This window comes from Varanus komodoensis, unplaced genomic scaffold (assembly GCF_004798865.1).
Source record: "Varanus komodoensis strain SLA01 unplaced genomic scaffold, ASM479886v1 scaffold16, whole genome shotgun sequence".
NCBI classification, from domain to species: domain Eukaryota; kingdom Metazoa; phylum Chordata; class Lepidosauria; order Squamata; family Varanidae; genus Varanus; species Varanus komodoensis.
This window is the reverse complement of record NW_025335468.1, coordinates 5,112,061-5,121,000: the sequence shown is the minus strand read 5'-3', so window position 1 is coordinate 5,121,000 and position 8,940 is coordinate 5,112,061.

The following is an 8,940-nucleotide window of genomic DNA, read 5'->3' as shown; positions in this document are numbered from 1 at the left end:
TTCTGGGGGTGGTGGTGGTGGGGGGAGTCCTAATTAAACCTTGTCCTGCTATAACTGATGACAGCTGTGGAAAAATGTAAAAGCAATTCCTACAACTGTTTAAATAACACATCTGCACATGAATAGATCATGACTCACAGCCATGAATTTAAATCAGCTTCTCCAATTTGGGGCTCTCCAGAGGTGTTTGAGTCGCATTGTTAACCAAAATAGGTCCATCACCTGATGTGCTTATGCTCAAAATACACAACAGGGGAAGATTTTCCCTTTTAAAGTTTATTTTCAAGAATAAGACAGCTGCCAAGAAATCATTCCAGTATGGCATGCCCCAAACATTTCTCAGGATGCCTTTTTATACATTAGTCCATTAAAGGGTTACACACAACAGTCCACACTTGTAATAGGTTACAAAGGTAAAAGTTACAGTGCTTTGAACTCTCTCACCTGCATACCAAAGCAGAAAGATGTTTTGTTCCTGGTGAGGAAGAAACATACCTCCAAGTGTTCAATCCTATTGAAGGGGTAAAATTTTCTGCACAATTTTCTCCAACTTAGTAATCTTGTTGGGGTGACTATATGGCAATTCAACAAAACTAGGGTGATACAAAATTAGGGTGTGTAGGTTTCAGGATTTTGAAAGGAGGACAATTCATCCCCATATAGCAAGACCCATCTAACTTGAAGGAAGTGTGTGATAAGCTCTCCTTCCACAGAAAAAGTAGTGTCCCACTTTCGCTCTCTCCCCATTTCAGAAGAAGTTAGTCCTGGTTGCCTTCTGCCCGACCCCCTCATAGTAGTAGCCCCCTCTGAGTGTTCAAGACACTCTGGACAAGGATGGCACAGGACGGTTTGGTTCAGTTATGCACAGCAAGGTTAGTGCAGTGTTGTACCCACCAGGACTGACTGGCCATGTAGGTTTATTGACACCCAGTGATAAAAGTGCCATTCTTGTGATGCCAGCCTATGCCAAGACAACCTGATTCCCAGTCCCTGGTCCATGTACAATGCAACTTCCCCATGTCTAAGTTTGCCTTGGCAAAAGTGTATCTCTTAAAGCACCAAAATGCCTCCTTCAGTTCCATGTCCCACCATTCCCCTTCCATCTGATATCCAGCATCCCACCATGATTATTAACCTTCTCAGCATCCTTGGAGGGTGTCAGAGGGCTGGCTGACTCTTCAGACATTAGTAGGTGGACCCTAAAAGGAAACACTGATCCCCCTCCATCCTCTGCTGCTATCAAACACAACCAACATTTTGTTAGATTTAATGTTGAGGTCATAGCCATTGAGAGAGAGTCAACCATGTTTTCATCATGATTTCTATTCAAATTAGTGCCCCATCCATTTTCACCAAATTGGAAGGGAATTAGGGCTCCTTTTCTTATGGAGAATATGAAACAAGTGCAGAGAGCAGATGGCAAGCTTCTTTACCTTTTAGAAGCCCCATACTTCCCCCCTTCCTTAATTAGTTGTGCAAGATATGTAGTATGTATTAATGAGGTAGAAACAAATAAGATATAAACAGGATAACAGAAGGGAATGATTGGGCACTCCTGTCTCAGTTCGTCTCTTACAGTTTCTTTTTCAGGCCAAGACCCAAACAGGGCCATCAATAGCCCTGATGGGTTATGTGGGCACTTCTTCCCACCCTCTCCAGTTGCGAAGGGCTGGGCTGCCCTATCACCAGCTTCTTCTGCGTCAAGCAAAGTGCCTGACCTGGTCTGTGAGTCTTCTCTGAAGCATTCAACCTTCCTCACTAGCACCCAGTCTCTGAGCCACACATCATGTACTGGGTGGTCTACAGGCAGGGTCTGATTCTCGACAGCATACACAGAGTAACCCAGCTCCTCTCCTCCTTAAAGAGTCAGTTTCAGCTCTTATTCCTTCATTTCTGACAGGTAATCAGAAAGGTGGTCTGCAGAACTTTCAGGCTGCAGAGCCACTGGCCGCTCTTTCTGGGTGAGGAGTCACAGGCTGCTTGAGGGTCAGGAAGGTCAGCTGGTAACTGTGCCCCTTCCTGGACACACAGTGCATTTTTGCTCCAGGATTGGCTTTTGTGTGTGGATCCAATCACTTCTCTTTCGCCTTCACAATGGTTCTTGGCACTGGAATCACTTGGAATGGTCTTTATCTGGGCATAAGGCAATTTATTCTCTTGCAGACCTTTGAGACTGGCGAGGCAGCACAACTTTTCTGCTGTTACAGCAAAATTTGAACTTGGGGTCAGGAATTTATTCCAGTGGAAAGTAACTTTTTCTGCAGGGGAGAGGTTGCCAGCACATCACTCTGCCCCTATTTTCTATGTGTTCAGAGGTTTTTTACACTGTAATGCCACTTCTGTTGGAATTGTCACTGGACATAGCTCTCAAAAAAACAAATCCCAGTCACTCGATTTAAGGCTGGAAAGTTTCTTTGGTGCAGCACATTTTTGTGAATGAAAGGCTTCCACACATTTCACTAAGGATTTACAGTAGTTGGTTTAGGTGGGGGAGGTACCCGCCCTTTCTTTTTGTCTGCACATTTGTCTATATTCTAGGCTTCACAAATTGGGCACATACAGCAATAGTGTTTAGCTATTATAAGAAAATTTATTATCAGTCAATCAAGCTTCCTAAACAGGAAGCACAAGCAGGCCACTGACACTACCAACTCTCATTGTGGTGCAAAACACACCCTTCAGGTACCTAGATTCTTTTTCTGAACATCTTTAACCAAGTGAACCATATATTTAATCAGAACTACATGCACTGCTAACTGTAAGGTGATTAATAATGCTTTCACACAAAGGGAATTCTCAATCTGACCTTCACATGAAGCAACAATTCTTCTGTGCTTAAAGTTTCAGTTTGCTTATCTGAACATTCAGATAATGTTGCATATCCTCAGAAATACAAAGAACATACTGTTTACAGCCGTTGATTTTGCTTATTTAGTGGGGGCTTTTCAACGCAGGAGCAGAGCTGAATTGTATGCTTCTTACAGCAGGAGTAGAGTGGGAAGACGTTATATCAGGATTTACTACTAGTAGTATATGATTTATAGTAGATAAGCAAGGATTTCCAACTTCCAGTAGATTAATTATAGTCAGAAAAAGGGGTTTTTTGCCTATCGAATTGGGCTCTTTAAATCAAGTTTGCAGATAAAGAAAACTAGATTTATGAGTGCTTTGATTTGTGCAGTAGCACCAGCTCTAGTGCAGAAACTAATTCCTGAGCATGTACTTTGTGGCTCAGTTCCTAATGCCTCAATTATCTTCACTTTCTGAGGTGCACTGCACTTTTTGCACTATTCTGGCCTTCTACAATCTTACAAAAGGGTGTAAAGGAGGATGCTGACAACCATCAAATCCATACTTAAAACCTGGAAGATCTCGCTATGAAGGGGGTGTTGAACTTGCTACCCCTTTTGCAAGCTGAGACTTCCCACGTCTCAGGTTTCACCTGACTGGCTCACTTGCAGCTCATTCTCAAATGAGAGGAGAAAGTATGTGAGGCCTGACTTTGTCAGTGCTCATCATTCCTCCCCACTTGGGTAGCAGGTACTTATCTGGACATTGGCTGGGCAAGCATTTAAGGAAGTCTGAGTTGTGCTCTTAGCAAACTGCACTATGGACAAAAAGATAATAACAAAACTATTTGTACACATTTCTGATCCTTAAAAATAAAAATGGTGGCAAACTATTGATGACCACACCATTGTGCTTCTTGGACACTGGAGCCACTGTCACTTCAGATATCTCAAAAAGCAATCTCTGGGGCGGAAAGGAGGGGCAAAAATCACAAAGAGTGCAAATAGAGTCAGGACTGGAACAGGGACAGAAATTGGCTGCTGCTCCCAGGTCCCTAGGATACTTTCCGGCATTCCAAGGGGAAAGGAGGGAATAACCCAGATAGTAATCGAGTGGGTAGCTCTGTTATGAGAACTAGCCCCGTCTTGCAGCTTTTGTTTTCTAAGTGTAAAAGAAAATAATGGTGTGAGTGTGTGAGAGAGAGAAGGGGGGGGGGATTTTGAAGTCCGCCTTCCACGTTTTTTTGGGAAAAACATTCTTAAATACACATAAAAATAGGGCCACACAAATTTTGACAGTTGTCTTCAAATTGTGTTCACTGAGGAAATGATATGATATGGAGGAAATTTGTATTTCTACTGTATCTATTGTGGCAATTATCTTAAGAACAGTGGTTTGTTTTTATTAATCCAGTTTGCTCTTTCTGATTTTTCAAAAACTTCTCTTTGTATTGAATGGCCTGAATGCTTTTCTCAAAAAAAAAGGGGGGGGGGAATTAACAATTGCTTTGAAACAGAAACCTTGATAGCAGCTAACATACAGTGAGCTTGAATGTGAGTGAAAAGGAAATGAAACTAACTTGTCACACAAAGTTGGTCTTTTTTTCTTTTTCAGTCTGAATATTTTTTCCAGCAAAGGTGCAGATAGAGGCTTCAAAGCAATATTGTAGAGCTGTTGTTGCAACGTGTTATTTTTTGTTCTGTCTCATGTGCTCCAGTTTGGCAGATGTTTTGTACTACTTTAAGTTGATGCCTGGAAAAGATGAAACTAGGACTCCATGTTTTTTAAAATCTTATCTGAGGTAACTTTTCTATAGGTTATAGGGGTAGCGAATGTTTTGGGGCCCATGAGTACATCTGGCGATTTGAAAAAGTGGCCTAGTGACAACAGTGTCAACAAAATGGTGGTCACAGTAGGTGAGGCTAGCCACCAAGTACAAGTAACCAGCCCAAAAGACGGAGTACAAGAGGTAGAATTTGGATCCCAACACACTAAACAACTCCTTTCACTCAAAGTTACCTGTGCCCACAGAAACCTATTTCACAGATGGTAATCTTTCTTCCCCCCTTTCTCCACTAGCCAGCTTATGACCACCCACTAAATTCTTTCTCTTCCTGGATCACCACCCCTATACTTTCACTCACACTAGCTCACCTCCCTCCCTCACACACACCACAGCTGCCAGTAAGAAATGTTTGTGCTGGGTTGTTATTGGGTTTTTTAATTAAAGAGTGGGATGGTAGGGCAGGTTGTCGGAGACCAAGAAGGTGCACAGGTGCCCTTGGGTGCCATGTTGCCCTTCCCCGGGTTCTGAGAGTACCCTTAGTGAGCATTATACTAAATAGCTGCCCCAGTGTGGCAGGTGGGATGACAAATGCCTTCAGGCTGTGGAGGCATCTGTCCTCGGCCTATTAGCACAGCAGCAGGGGTACACAGCCCCTTAACTAGCTGTGGTGCAGCATGGCAGATGAGTAGGTAACAGACCAGCACAGCTGAGCAAGTGCTGGGGAAGAGGACCTGCTCCTTCCCTAACCCCAAGTATTCCCTCTAGTCAGAAGGGTCAGCAGGGCCACCCCGATCTTCAGGCAGAATGATCTGAGATGTCATGAAAGGCTTACTTTGTGATTACTGTTGTATGTTTATTGTGGAAAGGAGGAACGGTGCTTGTGTGGGGTTTTCTTGGCCTAGTGTGCCATGAACTTTGACTCGGGGGCCACTGTTAGCAGCTCTGCTCAGGCAGCAAAGTATCTTGGGCTGGCCCTGGCAGTACTCATGCATATTTTGGTTTGCCTTACCACATAAAGTGGATAGCACAAAAAGGGCCTGTAGGTGTAAAACAAACAAAATGCTATAGCAGTTGTTCCAGGACAAGTGCCTCCAAGGCATTGGGATGACAACTCCCATCATTCTTCACTATTGTCCATGTTGGTTAGGGCTGATGGAAGTTGAAGTCCAGCCATATTTGGAGGGAGCACCAGGTTGAGGAGAGCTGCACTGTAGGTATCCGAACACATGAAGATATCACTCCCTGGCACATGTTTTGGAAAAACCATGTGGCTCTGAGTGGAAGATCTGGATTCCATCGCTTGCATCAAGGAACTGCTAGAAGGTGAAATTAAAGACCTCACTTGATCTGAGAGCTGAGGATAGTCAAAGACGACAGTTCTGGGACAGATGACCCTTTAGTTTGATCTGTCTGCTATGTTCCTTTAGTGATATCTATGCGTGGCCTGGAACTGTTTTGCAACTACTTTAAAGTTCAAGGTTTTGTTGTTGTCATTAAGCATTTAGAGAATGAGTTTGTATCTGCTTGTCAATGCCAGCACTGATATGCAGGTCTTTACACAGAAAACATGATGCTGTACAAGCACGGGTTCCATCATAACCATACCTCACATTTTTACAAAAATCTATTTACCTTTCATCCATGCAAATGTTCACTCCCCACTCCAGCAGTTTCTTAAAGCAAATGTTCTTTTAAGTTGGCTGTGCACCCTTTCTGAAACAGGTGAAGAACTGACCCATCAAGAAGTTCCTGAGCTAGGATCTGGTGGGCACCGTTGAGGTAAGGGGCAGAGTGAGGCAAGCAGAATATTTGTGTCATGAGAAGTCAGCAAATTCATTTATTAATTCATTCTATAATTTTCTGTCAAGAATGGGGAGAGGATGCTTGTGGGCATCATTTTCTGTTCTGTCTCATGCAGCAAAGTGTCTTGAGCCAGGCCTTGGAAGATGTTCCTATTTCTGCAAAGAAATAATTGTCTAAATGTGTTTTTCTACATGACTCCAAATTTGCTGCATCACCTGAAAATGGTGATGTTACTCATACCATCACTCAGGCAGTGGCAAACATAAGTCAACAATATAGCAATGCTGGAGAGGAGGTCTAATTTTTCCTATTCAAAATGGAAATGTATTCTCTCAAAAGCTGAGAAGCATTCACTTTTGGGTAGAGATACTGTATCTGTCAAGTGTGTTATACATAGCAATTAAGCACCTAAGAACATTCTGCTGCTCACTGCTGGGGAGAACCAGTAGAATATACTGTTGTGACCAGATGTCAGAGAAAACACCTCATTTGGGAAACTGTTGTATAATTGGTAATATGTAGGTTCAGCAGAGTTAAGCACTGAAGAGTAGATTTAGTTAAGAGGCTACTGCTTGCACCTGGATCTATTGGAATCCACACAGATGTTTACAGCAAAAGTTGAAAAAAAAGTTCATTAACTCACAAACAACTCATATGTGACTTGCCTGAAGGAGAGATGTCAGTATGTCCATGCAGGATATCTTGGGTCACTGTTAGGTGGTTATCTTAGAAAAGGAGAGGAGATACACGGTTTCGTGCCAGGGGAGGTGGGGGCGGGGATGGTCATGTGACCCTTTTGCCTCTCAGGTGAGATGGCAGAAGGAAGGAGGTAATAAAGACAGCTCAAGCAGAGAGGTCAGTTTCTGGAAAGAGGTTTACAGAGAGAGAGTAGCAAAATATTAAGTTTAAATAGAGAACTATGTCCTGAGATCACATTACTTTCTATTTTTGGTAAGAAACAATGGATTGGAATAATAAAGAATAACAAATTTAATAACTGCTGCAAGATTGATCATAGCTAAGAATTGGAAAGTAACATTTGTTTACAAATTGTTTGGTAAAGAAAAGTTTGGAATACGGCTATTAATGATGAATTAACTTTTGATATTAAAGAGATAAAGGGGCATATAAAGAAAAACAAGTTTAATGATATTCGGGACACATTTATTGAACATGTGGTTTAAAAAAGGGAAAGCATTTGAACTGTCAAGAGATAAATTGCATTTTTAGAAGGTGGAAATGTCCTGAAAGAATGTTTAGATGAGTTTTTCTATCTGTAGCATATATCCTATGGGTCTGATGATGAGGGAGACAGTATTTTTAAGATTTATTTTAATTGCTTAATTTTATATGTTTTAATTTTATATGTTTTGTTTGGTTGTATTTTAGATTGAAAACTAATTTTTAAAAAGTGGAGAGGTCACTTTTATTGTGTCTTTGGAATTAACCCCTTTCCTCCCACTCTGGTTAGTGGACAGAACCATGCAGTGTTAATGCAGGTAGTGTCACATATACCCAGCACTGCAGAACCATCTGATCCAGTTGTTTCTTAGTGGTAAAACAGGAGTGTTGAACCGCTTTCACTTGAGGGCTGAATTCCACTTCAGAGAAGCTCTCAAGGACTGCATTCCACCAGTGACAAATAAAATGGAACCAGAAGGCCCAACCTACTGGCATCTACTGCTCTTCCTGCCGATAGGAAAAACCTTGCAAGTTTGGAGTGGAAAAACTGCACAAAAGATGGGAAAGCACCCAGAGATCAATGGTCTGGAGGGGGGAAGGGCATGGCCTTCTGGGACTGCTCCCTCAGGACTGAGGTTTTGTACCCCTGCCATAAACCCACTAATGTACCTACATAATTATTTCTATCCTACTGTTGGGAAGGTTCAAGCCTCCACTGGAGTTTACAGGGAACTCACTGGGTGACTTCAGGCCTGTCATGGACCCTCTGCCTAACTTACCTCAAAAGTTGTAGTTGTGAAGCTAAAATGGAAAGGAAGGGAACCTAGTAAGCTGCTTTGAGTCCCTTGCAAGAGAAAGACAGCCAGGTATAAATGTAACGTAATATTACCTGCACTTGGGTTCTAGCCTACCCCACTGAAAAGCAATTCCACTGTAATGATCTAAGATAAATTCTCTGTGTTGAGCTATTTTTCTGACTGCAGGGAGAGGGTAAAAAGCAGAGTAGCTCTGGATAACTTTATATTTTCAAAGCCGAACTACAAGTAGCAATACCTAGTGCCTGGACAGCATATTGTTTTCCCACCATTGGGTTCTAAAAGTATTGTGGAATGATTGGTGTTTGGATATCTTCCTGCCTATATGCTGAATTTGCACTGGCAAATAAATTGAGTTGTCTAGGAGGGATACATCTAGAACTGAGGGAAGATGACACCTAACAATGGGACTTTTGAGGGCAGTGCATGCACAGATAATGTTTCCAATCAGTGAGTAACCAAGTTAGTGTTATTCATATTAAACTTTGTACATCATCCAGAATTAGTATTTGTCTGAATTTATTACATTTATTGATGTAAGCGTGGCTGAGTGGGGCATGCCAG